The sequence below is a fragment of the Diaporthe citri genome, assembly GCF_014595645.1.
Source record: "Diaporthe citri strain NFHF-8-4 chromosome Unknown scaffold_2, whole genome shotgun sequence".
NCBI classification, from domain to species: domain Eukaryota; kingdom Fungi; phylum Ascomycota; class Sordariomycetes; order Diaporthales; family Diaporthaceae; genus Diaporthe; species Diaporthe citri.
In genome coordinates, this window is record NW_025064847.1 from 3,448,811 (window position 1) to 3,463,093 (window position 14,283).

Consider the following 14,283-nt stretch of genomic DNA (forward strand, 5'->3'; position numbering starts at 1 on the left):
GGCATTATGCAGTATAGTTAATTTAATAAACTTCCGCTTATATTAATAACAAAAGTTATAATAGTAGTAATAATTAATATATAAATCTTTATAGGCGCTATAAATATATTTAAGAAGGATATTAATATTAGCTAAAATTTAATTGCAGCCCTTATATAAGAACTCCTTAATAATAAAAAGCTATTAATTATTATTATTACTATTATTTAAAATAAGGTAATTATTAATAATATAATAACTCTTTAAGCCTTAATTATTATTATTAAAAGAATAAGGCAAGTTTCCTTTAATATTAATAATAGCAATACCTTAGCCATTATAATTTTTATTAAATTTATTAATAAATATTATCTTATTAATATTAAGATTATAATAAGGTTAATACATTTATATTATAAGCATAAGTTAAGCATAAGCTAAGCGTAATAAGAATGTTATTAAATATAAGTTAAGTATATCATAAGGCAAGTAAGTTAGCATAATAAGAAATTATGCAAGTATTGCTATTAATAATATAAGGGGGGGGCGTTATTAATTAAAGAGTTAAGTTTATAGTATAGGCAGCAAGGGATTATAAGGATATTATTAATTAACGGGAATATTTTTATTAAAGTTATTAAGATTATATATTAAGTATAAGCTAAAAGAATAATAAGTTAATAATAAAAGCAACTTATTTAATTAATAATAATAATTAAAATAAGATAAAGTAATTAATAATATAATTATATAATAAAGTTATTAAGGAAAGGTTATAATGTTTTATAATTATAATATAAGAAAAACTTAGGCATAAAATAATTATATTATAGCGTAAACTAAGGTTAAAAAATTAATAGCCCATAATTATCATAATAAGCAAATAGCAATAAGCTAGGCATATAGCTAATATGCATTGCACTCAGCGTATATTACAGCATAATACTAACTTAATACATTATAATATCATAAGGTATATAAATATTAATAAAGCAAGGTAGGGATATATAACCCATACTTCCTTAATTAAGCATAAATAAGCCTTAATATAATTAATATATATAGCTTATGCATAACTATAATATATTAACTAAGGATTATATATATAGTAAATACGCAATTAATATAAGACTATAAGAGCTTTAAGTTTAATTCTTACTATGCATAATATAAGAGCAAAAAAAGAGCTATATAATGGGCTTAGGCTATTGCCTAAGCCATAATGCATGCCTATATTAAGCCTACATTATACCCAACTCTTTCACATAATAAGGCATATACTTAAAAGATAAATCTAAAGTTAAGCCCTTTTAAAGCCTAACTTACTTCTTAAATATTGCAATTTATAACTCCTTTTAAGTACCTTTCAATAAACGCTTAAGGCCAACCTATAACAAAAGGATAATATAAGCTAGCGTAGTTTTATTATTATTAAGAACGCCTTTAATAATTAAAGCTATAAAGAACGCCTTAATAAACATGGTTAAGGCATGCCTTTAATTCTTAGAAAATATATGCAATGCTTATAAAATGCGCTAAATAATAATAGCTTTATAATGCTAAAACTTTAATATAATAATGGCAATAATCTTATTATTTATATCTTAAAGCGTCTTTAAGTAAAAGAAATTTTTATATTTATTTTAAATATTATTTAATTTATAAAATAAAAGGGCTAAGTTATAGTAAAATTAATGCATTACTTAACTTAAGATAAAGAAAATTTGCATAATATTTATAATAATAAAATTGCCATTAAATATAGTAAACTATTAAATTAAGGGGGTATTTTAAAATTTCTTTATTTTAAAAAGGCCTTAAACTTTTAATTTAACTATAATATCATTATTAACTTTAATAAAATAAAAGTTAATTATAAACTTTTCTATCTTTTCTTTATTAAAATTAAAGATTTTTATAAATTTATTTAATTTATTATATTTAAGAAGTTAAGGTTGCTTAAAGTTAAGGAATAAAGCTAAAGCTATTGCTAGTTTCTTCTTAAGTTAACTTATTTATTTAAGTTAGTACGCTATAAATTAAAAGTTAAATAGCTTATTTAATAAATTATTATATAATATATAAATTAATATAAATTATAAAATGTTAGCTATTATATTCATTAATAATATAAGGTAGTTATAATACTTATTAACTTTCTTTATAGTTTTAATATAATACTTCTTTAAGGTTTTACCTTTAATATTATTCTCTTTATTTATATAATGCTTTTAAAGCCTTTATAAAAATATATAGGCAAAGCTATAAATAAGCTCTTTTTCATTATTAAACTTTTTTATTATTATAAATAACTTAATAATTATAATATATACGTTAACTTATCGCTGCTTAATATTTATCTTATCCTTGCTATAAGGAATATAATAAAATTAAAGCTAGTTATGTATTGCCTTTATAATTATATTAATAATTTCTTTCTTAAACTTATTGTTTATAAGGGCAAGGATCTTAATATATAAAACTTGCATTTAAATTTTACATAAGGCGTTTATAGGTAGCATTAATTATATAAATTGCTCTTTATTAAATATCTTAAGTATAAAGAAGTGGTAAAGGAAAGGAACTTTAACTTCCTTTCCATCTTACTTAATAATGCATATTTAATTACTAATTAGCATTATAAATGCCTTGCAATTAATCTTATTAAGCTTTAAGGCTGCTTATTTCTCATAGGCGTGTTTACGCGCCGCATCGTTTTCTAGGCTTATTAGCATCTTATCTACATCACAAAAGGATATGCAGGCTGGCAGCTTGCGAGCGTTAACCGGGAGAGCTGCGATTTCTGGCTGATAAACAAGGGGAGCCGTAGCAATGCTTACGATAAGGGGAGCGGATAGGCTAGCCGCCTATATTTTATTTATTTTTGCAGTTCTTTAGCTTAGGAAAGGCTTGCCAAGAATTAAGGATAAAACGGCTAATTAATATAATAAAGGCTTTTAAGAAGGAAGTGGCATTTATAAGTTTTATAAAGAAATAGCAAGCTATTGCTACTTAATTTTAATGTTTTACCTCATTAAAGTTCTTTATGGCACGTTAAACTTAAGCGGAGAGTTAATTTAATATAATAAGATAAAGTTTTAAATATATTCTTAAAGCCATGCTTTGCTTAATAGCATAAATAACGGCCGCGTTAAAAAGATAATTGCCTTAAGTATATAAGGATGTTTATATAAGAAAAGCTAAGGGCTAAATATATATAAAGCATTTAACGGGTTTAAGATAAAACTCCTTAAAGTAATTCTTAAGTTTTAATAAATAAGCATGATCTTAAGATAGTCTTGCTTTAATTATCTTACTAGCTTATTTTAATAAAAGGGTTTTATATTCTTTATTTTAACTAACTTTAATTAAAGGGAATAAGCTAATATTAAACTTATTTTAATTAAGAAACTAATTATAAGGAATGGTTAGCTTTTAAAACTAAGGAACCTTTAAGGAATTTTAAAATAAAGGATTAAAGGAAGGTTATTAAATTAAGTTAAGAGAGTTAATAAAGCTTAATAAGGCTTAATTAATACTTTATGCCTTTTTAAATTATATTTTATTAAAGAAGAAGTCGCGGTTTAATGCCTTAACTATTATAAGTTATACTTAAAGTTCCTTTTAAGCAAAAGCAAGGGTTAATATTAATTATATAGGAATGAGAAAAGCTTTTTAAGCTGATTTTAACGCGCTAATAAATTTAAGAGATTAGTTTAGTTTTAATTAAGGCAATTTAATAATAATAAAACATCCTTTTATATCTTAAGGAAGCTTATTTCTCGCCTTATTTATAGAGTTATTTATAAAGAAGTTTTAAATTAAAGTTAAAAGTTATTTAATTAAGAAGTTTTAATAGCTAAAAGTTTATTAAAGCTATTAAATTAGTAAATATTATAGCTTAATAAGTATAAGGCTTATTAATAATTATTTAAAGCATTATTAATAATATTTAAGGCTTTTAGCCAACTAAGCCAAGGTTAATAAGGTTATTAAATTAATTATATGCTAAGGAAATGCAATTATTTAAATGGTTATAAGCAATTAATATTAAACTAATAGTTAAATCTTAGCATAAAAGCAATGAAAAATTAAATTAAGTTATAGCTATTATATAACGAAATATATAAGGGCTTTTAAAACTAAATTAGGGAATTAAATGGGGTTGCTAATAGCTAATTTAATTAAAGTATTTTGCAAAGTGTTTATGTGTGTTAAGAGAAGCTAATGCTAGGCGGGCTACGGAAGGTATGGTGTATTAAAAGAGAGGGGAGTGCTTAGTCATCCCCCAACAGGATTGTCTTCCTGAGCATTGGGGTTTGGCCGTGGATTTGGCCCTCCAGGTGTTGTTTCTTGTTGTCGTGTCTCGTCAATCAAACGGGGAAGGTTGAGATCCGGCTGCACATTTCGCTCTCCAATTGTTGTTCCTCGAAGTGGTGCTTCGCCAACCAATGATGAAGGAGATGTGGTATTTGGCTGTGGGTTGAGCCCTCTCATCGTTGCTGCTCGAAGTGGTGCATCGCCAAACAACGGCGATATATACCCGGGAATTGACTGTGGGTTTGGACCTCTAGGTACTGTTTCCCAAGATTCAGTCTTGTCAATCGGCCCCGATTTGGGATCTGGCTGTGGCTTTGGCTTCCCACTTGTTGTTTCTCGAAGTGTTGTTTCGCTATGCAGTGGCGAAAGTGATCCGGGATCTAGCTGTGGGTTTTGGTCTCCAAAGGTTGTTCTCCGACGGCATAACTAGCCAATCGAACCCCATTTGGGGCACAGCCGAGGAAAGAGATTGGGTGACATTGTGTGGGTCTGGGACTCTGGATGTCTAGGATGAAGGCGGTCGGTGATGTAGAACGGTCACAGCTAATGCGAGTATCGGGATCGGAGAAGCCAAGTTGAGGTTTTGGTAATGGGAGTAACGGTGTGGTCTAGACGTGTGATTATGAGGAATATTATAGCTGGAGATGAGATGGCCAAGGCTGCTTTTTATTGGGAAGGCATTTAGGTGCCCGGTGACCACCGTCATCATTTACTGACATTAAACATCAAGTTTCTAGCCTTCTTTTCCACTATCTGGTACCAAGCCCGTGGTTTCTCGACGGCTCGTTCTCTAAAGAGTCCGCTGAGAAGTGAGAAGAGGGGATCTTCGGTATTAGGCGAAGTTATACGTCCAAGTTCATCTTTTCAAAAGTAGCAGCCACTCAACGCACAACACATTGTCCGCGCTAGCCCATCGTCTGCGCTGTGGCAAGCACAATCAACAAGCATCAAACTTAGAAGCACTTGAGTCAGTCCCAAACCTCAGTGCGGTCGGTGTGTGTATGTGTGTGTACAATATGGTCATGTTTGCGAGCTTTTATTTGATTCTTGCAATGCCTTTTCGTGCATGTGTCATGCTCGTGGCCTTTTGTCCTCGTGTCCAAAGCTGTTGGTGGCGAAAGAGTTCTATTCAGCTGTCACAACGTGGAGATACGTCCACCTTTCCAATCTCCCCAACCAGCCCTGCAACCAAGGTCAGCATAATCCAGGCGAAGATTATAGATATCAGGGCATAATACTTGTAATACCAGACGAGAAAGCGGTCCAGCCATTTTTAAGATCGGAGATATCGGTGTGGCCGTGTATTTTACAGTTTTAATTTAGGAGAAGCCGACCCATCCGCGTGTGCCACACTATGGTATGCCTTTTACCAGCATCGCGTTCGTTGTGAGAAGATGAGGAGCGCCTTTGGCTGCTCAGAGTATCGCCGTTATCAAATGCTTCGTTTCTCCCTTTGGGCGGCCGGGCGATTGATGGAGCGGGACGGGAGCTTCGCCGTGTACAGGGACACTCAGGAAAATAGAGATGGATCCCCCAGTCTGCCATTGAATGGGCTGCTTGATATGCAAGTGGAAATTAGAAAATCAGTGCTGCATGAGGCAGTCTCTAGAAACAAAGTCTACACTACCCAGCTGACTGTGTGTTCCTCTACCCAGCAGCGTCACGGTGGGATGGGTGTAGAGCAATCTGTTCAGCCGAAGGGTCACGTCCGGCCGGAACCGATGCGAACAGAGAAGGGCTCGAATTCACGCTGAGCGGAACATTGCGCGATCCAGCATTCCAATGAACAAGCTGTGTAAAAATGCTCCCTTGAGCTTTTGTGAGGTCTTGAAGCAGATTTTTGGGTATCTTTATTGATAGCATAACTTCATCCGGGAACAAACACGGAAGCTGCTCCTAGGCTCTAAACAGAAACATTGTTCAAGCGATGGACATTCATTTGGCGTACATTTTTTGCACGTTAACAGGCACGCGCTGTTGGCATACATATGTACGTGCCTAGTCCTGCCTTTTGGTCTTACCACCTTGAATGCCGTCGTTCGGACTTCCGTTGCCCTTTCATTGAGTAACAAAGACTTTCAAATAGCCTGCTGTGATGCGTGGAATTTGAAAATGGGTTCCAAGGACTAGGTCCATCTTCAACAGGCTCCGAGGGACGCGCGTATCGTTGCCTGGAATTTATGCATTTTGACGTCTCTTTCGCGTAACACACCACGAACTAAGTCCGAGAAAGTCTGAGAAAGTGCGAAAAGATAGGAACCCCCAACTGATTAGAGATGGAAAGAAGCGTATAAGCGTGTAGGTGTCAGGGTGGTCAGACTGTGCGACCAACCAGACTAACACGTGGCATTGGGTGCTGGGAAACTCTCTTCGGCGGTTTGAGACTGCGAAAGCCTTACACCAGGCTCGATTCTTCTCACACTTTTCATGAACTACAAGCCTGATAACAAGCTTCCAGTTGCCCTTTGTTAATGACTTCACAAGACCAGCGCCCCGCCTGGGCAAATTGCTCAAACGATATCGGTACTGAAACATTTTGGGAGAATTCCCTGGAACTAGAGTTGAGATTATATTTTTGCATTCTGTATTTAGAAAAATGAAATATAAATAATAATAATATTTTGTGTTTTATTTTTTATTTTATATTTTATATTTTATATTTTGTATTTTGTATTTTGTATTTTGTATTTTGTATTTTGTATTTTTTATTTTGTATTTTGTATTTTTTATTTTTTATTTTTTATTTTTTATTTTTTATTTTTTATTTTTTATTTTTTATTTTTTATTTTTTATTTTTTTTTTTTTTTTTATTTTTTATTTTTTATTTTTATTTTTTATTTTTTTTTTTTTTATTTTTTATTTTTTTTTTTTTTTTTTTTTTTTTATTTTTTTTTTTTTATTTTTTATTTTTTATTTTTTATTTTTTATTTTTTATTTTTTATTTTTTATTTTTTATTTTTTATTTTTTATTTTTTTTTTTTTTTTTTTTTTTTTTTTTTTTTTTTTTTTATTTTTTATATTTTTTTTTTTTTTTTATATTTTACATTTTTATAATTTTATAACTTTACTTAAAACTTAATTTTAAGTACTTTTATTTTTAATTTAAAATATATATGCTTTTTAAATATAATATATTTAATTTCTTTATATAATAATTAACGCTTAAATATTTAACGTTAAAAATATTATAATATTAATAATAATAAGTTTTAAATATAATTTTAATTTATAATTAAGAAAATAATAATATCCTTATAATAATTATATTAATATATATTTTATATAAGCTTTTAAGAAAACCTTTATTAAATTAATTTATTAAATATATTTATAATTAATATTTAACCTTTAAATTAACTTTAATAAAAATTAAAATAAAAAAGTTGTTTTTAAAATAATTTATTACGGTTTAGGCTTTGCCCATTGTAATTAGTCAGCGGGCTTTGGCCCTATAAGAATAGGCTTCGGCGCGGGTGCAGACGGGGAGCGAACCTCTTCCTCTGCACTTTGAATATAAACCTCATTCGGGCACCTTACGGCAGATAACCCAAGGCTAGCCCATAACATTATCCTCCTTCTCCGGGTCCCCTTGGTGGGCCCAGGAGGGCAGCTGTGTGATAAAAAATAATGGATATTATAGTTTAATCGTAAATTAAATATCGCCCTTTGCCCAGCCATTTAATTATACTTTAGCGCCTTTTAAATGCATTAAAGGCCTAGCTTATTTTTTATAATTAATATGCTTTTAACCTTTATAATTTAATATATTAATTAAAGTAAGTTAATAAGAAATAATTATTTAAGTATAAATTAATAATTAAATTAATAACATTTTTATAATCCTTTAATTTAAGCTTTTTATATAAACTTTTTTATTTAAAACTTTAAAATTGTGGGAATAATGGGTATTGTTTATATAGAGGACTGTTTAAGACTAGGCAGCTTTGGCCTATTAAAATGCCTAGCAGGCAGCAGCCTTAGCGCTGTATATAAAATAATTAGCATAGTTAAGCCTTTTGCCTTCTTTTCTTTTATAGTTAATAATAATTAATTATTATATTAATTAAACGTTATATTGCAATATATAACTCAGCTAATATTAATTAATAATTGCAAGGGTAATTATAAATTAATAAGGTTTAAAGAAATAACCTTTTAATTATGCTAATTAGCATTATTAACATTGCGAATTTATATAACGCAGTTTATAATAATAACAATACTTAATATATAAAGAAGTAATTATTATAATAAGAAATTATAGTAAATTCCCCTACCCTTAATATATATGCATTTATTACGTTTTAAATAACCTTAATAATAACTTTTAAATTTAATAGCTATAATTAAAAGAATTAAATTAATATTTATTTTTATTAATAATATATTTACTTATATTTTATTATATAAATAAATATAAAGAAAGGAATTAATTTACCTCTTAACGGCTAAGTTATAAAAATAACCCTTAACTTTTTTATTTTTCCCTTAACACTATTTATTTCCCCTTTTTACTATTTTTTTTAAATTAAATATATCGCTATTATTACTTTATTAAAATAATAAGAAATAATAATAATATAATAAATATAATAAGCAATATTATTAATTAAAATAATCCATTAATATTAATTATAATGAATTATATTTTTATACTTAAAAGCATTATTAAGATATTTAATTCTTTAATATAAATAAATCCCTTAAGATTTCTTAATAATAAATAATACTTAAATACTTATATTTAGGGCTGAATTTAAGCTATAGCATATATATTAAATAATAAAGTATATAAAGCGTTTATTAAGGACTTTTATAATTAAATTAAGTTAATATTTATATAGGTTAATAAAAACTTGCTATGCATTATTAAGAAAACCCTTTAAGTTAAGGGCATTTATATTTAAAAAGCAAATACTTTAAAAGGATTAATATATATCCTTAAAGCATTAAACTATTTTAAATAGCTAATAAATTAAAAGCAAAAATACTATATTATATTTAAAATTAATTAAATTTAAAGCTATAATTTAAATATTTATATTATCCTTAATTTTAATTATGCCTTAATAAAAACTAAGGAATTACTTAATAATAATGATTTTCTTAATTTTAAATTACTTAAATTGCTTAGCCTACTTAGCAATAGCGATGAAGGCAATAATGGCCCTTTAGGACCTTTTAATTTATTAAGAGGAAGCGGCAACTTTCCTTTAATTAATAACTTTTATATAGCATATAATTATTATATTCTTTTACCTTTAATAAAGATAAAAAACTTTCTACTTAATTTAAATATAGTAGCTAACTTAAATAAATATTATTATAAGAATAAAATATTTATTAAAAAACTATATAATATTTTTAATAATAAGATCTTCCTTTTTTATAAGGCTTGTAGCAATTTATAAATTTAATCTTAATAGTTTAAAATAGCTCTTTTATATATACTTAAGAAATTAATAAAAATATATTATATTTAAGTTATTAATTAAGAAGATTTATTTACTTAAGTATATAAGAAACTTAAGAATTAATTTAATATAAATAATAATTATTATAATTATTTTATAAATTAAAATACTTTAACTTTCTTTACTTTTTAATAAAAAAATTTAAATAAAAGTTATATAAATATTTTTTAAATACTTATTAATAAAATATAGCTTTGCTATAAAGTACTTAAGTAATGCAGTCGCGAAATCTTCCGCTGTGCTAAAAGGGAGAGGGACCCACTGGTTGCCCAGGGGGCTCTTTTGCAGGCTTATTAAGAGCTTAATAGAGGCCTACCACGCTAGGCTTCAGGGGGTACTGCATCATTAAGTATATTACTTATAAAGATAGCCCTTTATAAAATATAATTTTATAAGTAATATAAGGCATTTTTAAATTTTATTATATTATTTTAATAATATTAATAAATATTAAGCAATTTTATTTTATTTTATAATAATATATTAAGGCATTAAAGGCTTAAAATCTTATATTATAATATATAATTGCAAAAGATAATTAATAAGCTTATAAATAAGGCTATGCTAATAATTATAATAATTAAAATAATAATAATTTAGCTATTATAAATATTAAAAAGTAATATTATTTTAATAAGCAATATAGCAATAATAATTAATGCTTAAGGTATCTTTAACTTTCTTTTAAGAATAATAACTTTTAATTAAACTTTTATTTAAGCTAGCTTTATTAATTTAAAGGCAATAATTATAATAAAGAACTTTATAAAAGTGGTTATAATAATAAATATTAGCTTAATAAAGGTAATAATAGCAATATATAATATAAAAAAAAGAAGTATTTTATATATTATAAAGAAAGATATTAATTAATAAATTATTTACTTAAAGATTAATAATATGCTAAAGCTATATATATTTATATATATAAGGATATTAAATAATAAGTTAATAATAATAAATTTAATATATTTCTTATTGGCTTTAAAGGTCTTAATTTTAAAGCTATTAATATTATAATAACTTTAATTATTAATAATGGCAAGAAAGGGCATACTTATTATACCTTTTTAATAAATTAAGCCTTTCTTTATAATTTTTTTAATAGCATAAATAGCTTTAATATTTATATTAACTTTAAAAACTGCTTAATAATAAAGATATTTATTATTTAAGATTAATACTTTTATTAATAATATTAAGGTATTATGCTAAATATAAGTATATATTATGGGCTAGCCTTAGGTTGTTTGCCATAAGGTGTTTAAATAGGGTTTATATTTAAAGTGCAAAGGAAAAGGTTTACTCCTTATTTATATTCATGCCGAAGCCTATTTTTATAAAGCTAAAACCTATTAATTAATTATAATAAGCAAAGCTTAAACCATAATATATCCTCCTTTTCTAGGTTTTTATAGCAAGCTTTAAAGGGTAGCTATATAATAAAAAATAAAGGATATTATAATTTAATTATAAATTAAATATTACTCTTTATTTAGCTATTTAATTATATCTTAGTGCCTTTTAATTATATTAAAGGCCTAACTTATTATTTATAATTAACATACCTTAGCCCTTATAATTTAATATATTAATTAAAGCAAGCTAATAAAAAATAATTATTTAAGCATAAGTTAGCAGCTAAATTAATAGCATTCCTATAATCCTTTAATATAAGCCTTTTATATAAGCTTTCTTATTTAAAACCTTAAAATTATAAATTTATTATATAATTTATAATTAATTAATGCTTAATTATAAATAATTTGCTTTATTAATGGGAATTTCCTAAATTTTAAGTATTTCTATAAGGTTAAATTAATTAGCATATAGTTAATTTACTTTAAGTTTAAGTTAATGCTAAGCTAACATTACTTTTAAGCCTTATCTTATAAAAAAAATTTTACGCCCCCTTAAATAAACTCCTTTTCCTTACTAACCTTAATTAATAAAAGCTATATCCTTATTTTCTTGCAATAATTAAGGTAATTATGCTTATAATGGCTAAATTAGCTATATATAAAATATTTAACTTTATTTATTAAAACTATTATAATATTAATATTTATTGCTTTGTTATTTTAAAGTTAAGTATTATCCTTTTTTATTATAGCGTTAAAAATATCCTTATATTATCATAAAGTAAAGTAAAAGGCCTTAAATATATTTAGCTACTTTTTATAATTAAGCTAAGCTTTTATTATAAAGATTAAGCTATTAATTATTAATAATATTTTATACTTATTTAATTAACTTTAAGCCTTTATTATATAAGCTAATTAATTAAATTAAGTAAGAAATTTTGCTATTCTTTTCTTATAATGCTATTATAATATAATTAAGCTAAGCTTAATATATTTTTGCTTAAAAGGGTTTTTAAACATAAGGCAAATCTTTTTTAAGAAGCTTTTTAGCTGCTTTTTAAATATTTTTATAAAATTAATATAAGGCAAAAATTAATTGCAGAAAGTTTCTAGTTAATTAAATATATAAAAGAATTAAGCTTTTTTAATGCTAATTACTTCCTTATTTATTATAAACTTAACCCTTATCTTTATTAGCTAAGTTGCTAAGTATTCTTAAGATAAGAGTTCCTTTAAATAAGGAAGGGCTTAATGGGCTGTTATTATTCTTTTTAAGTTTTGCTATATTAGGTTTTATATAATTATATTATAAATTTATAATGCAAAAGGACTTTAAATATATATTATAGGCTAGCCTTAGGTTATTTGCTATAAGATATTTAAATAGGGTTTATATTTAAAGTATAAAGGAAAAGATTTACTTCTTATTTATATTTACGTTAAAGCCCATTAATTAATTACAATGGGCAAAGCTTAAACCATAATAATATAATAATATTTTTAATAATTAAATATAAGCAATTTTAAGCTTTATAATATTAAGTATTTTTTATATATTTAAATATTATATAAGTTAGCAAAGCATAAATATAATTTAGCTTAAGCTTACTTATTAAGTTATTTAATATAATATAAATTAATACTTTAGCAAAGCTATTAATATTTTATATTATAAATAAGCTTATTCCTTTCTTTTTTTATATTTAAGATATAAATAAAAACTTTTTCTTTCTTTAAAATATTATTAATAAGGTAATTTAATAAAAAGATAAATACTTAAAAAAGACTTTCTTAGTTATTTAAAAGTAAAAATACTTATAAATTTTCCTTAATATAAGAAGTTATAATATGCTAATAATATTTTTAATAAAAATAAAGCTTTAATAACTTTATTATAAGTTTAAATATCTTTTAATTAATTATTTTTTATGCCTCTTTATTAATATTAATTATAGTAATATTAATTCTTTTATTTTAAAAGTAATTTTTAAGTTTTATTATTATTATTAACTTTATTTTATAGCATTATAATATTTTAAGTTTAACCTTTAAAATAATATTAATTTTAATTATAAGATTATTATAAATATTATATATTTACTTAATTTACTTATTTTATAAATTATTAATTTAGCAATCTTTTTTTAAGTTAAGTAATTTTTTATTTTTCTTTTTATAAAGAATATATAAAAAGCTATTTAATAATATTAAATAAATACTTATTTAAAATCTTTTAATTATATTATTTATAATATTAAAATTAACTTTACCTTAATAAAATTTTAAAGTATTATATAAATTATAAGCATTATTTATAAGTAAGTATTAATAAAAGTATATTAAATTTATTAATAAGGTTAAAAGATATTATGCTTTACTTTAATAAGCTTTTAATATTTTTTATATTAAACTTTTAAAAATTTATATTAAGAAAGCTATCTTATAAATAATTATTAAGGCAATAAATAATATAATTAGCTTTAATAGCATTATTTTAATACTTTTTGTTTTTAGTATATATTTAAGACTTATAAAAGATTTTATATTAACTCTTTTAATTTTTAAAAAAGTAGCGGCTATTTAAAAAGTTATAAAAAAGCTATGCAAGGTTTATATTAAATAATAAGTTAATATAGTTTTAAATACTTATAATAGCTTAAATATTATAAAAATATTAAGTTTTTTATTATAAAGTAATATATAAATATAATAAGAAAAGTATAATTAATAAGGATTATATAAATTGCTTAGCATTAATAAATATAATTTTATATTATACCTTTTTAAATAACTTAATAATCTTTTAATTAATATTAATTTAGCTATATTATTAAAATAAGAATAATAAAAATAATATTTAGCTAGTTTTTAACTTAAATAATACTTTTAATAAGCTTATTTAATTTGAATTTAATTTAATTTTAGTAATATTAAAATCGCTATAACCTTAATAATATAAATAGCTTAAGAAATTAAAGAATAAATTAAAAAAGATATATCTTACTTAGTAAAAGGTTAAGAATTATAATCTCTTTTTAAAGCTTTAATATAATAATATAATTAATACTTTAAGTAATTTATTTAAGAAGTTTAATTATAAGAAAATTATAAAGTTAATTAGCAACGGCATCTTTTACTTTAAACAC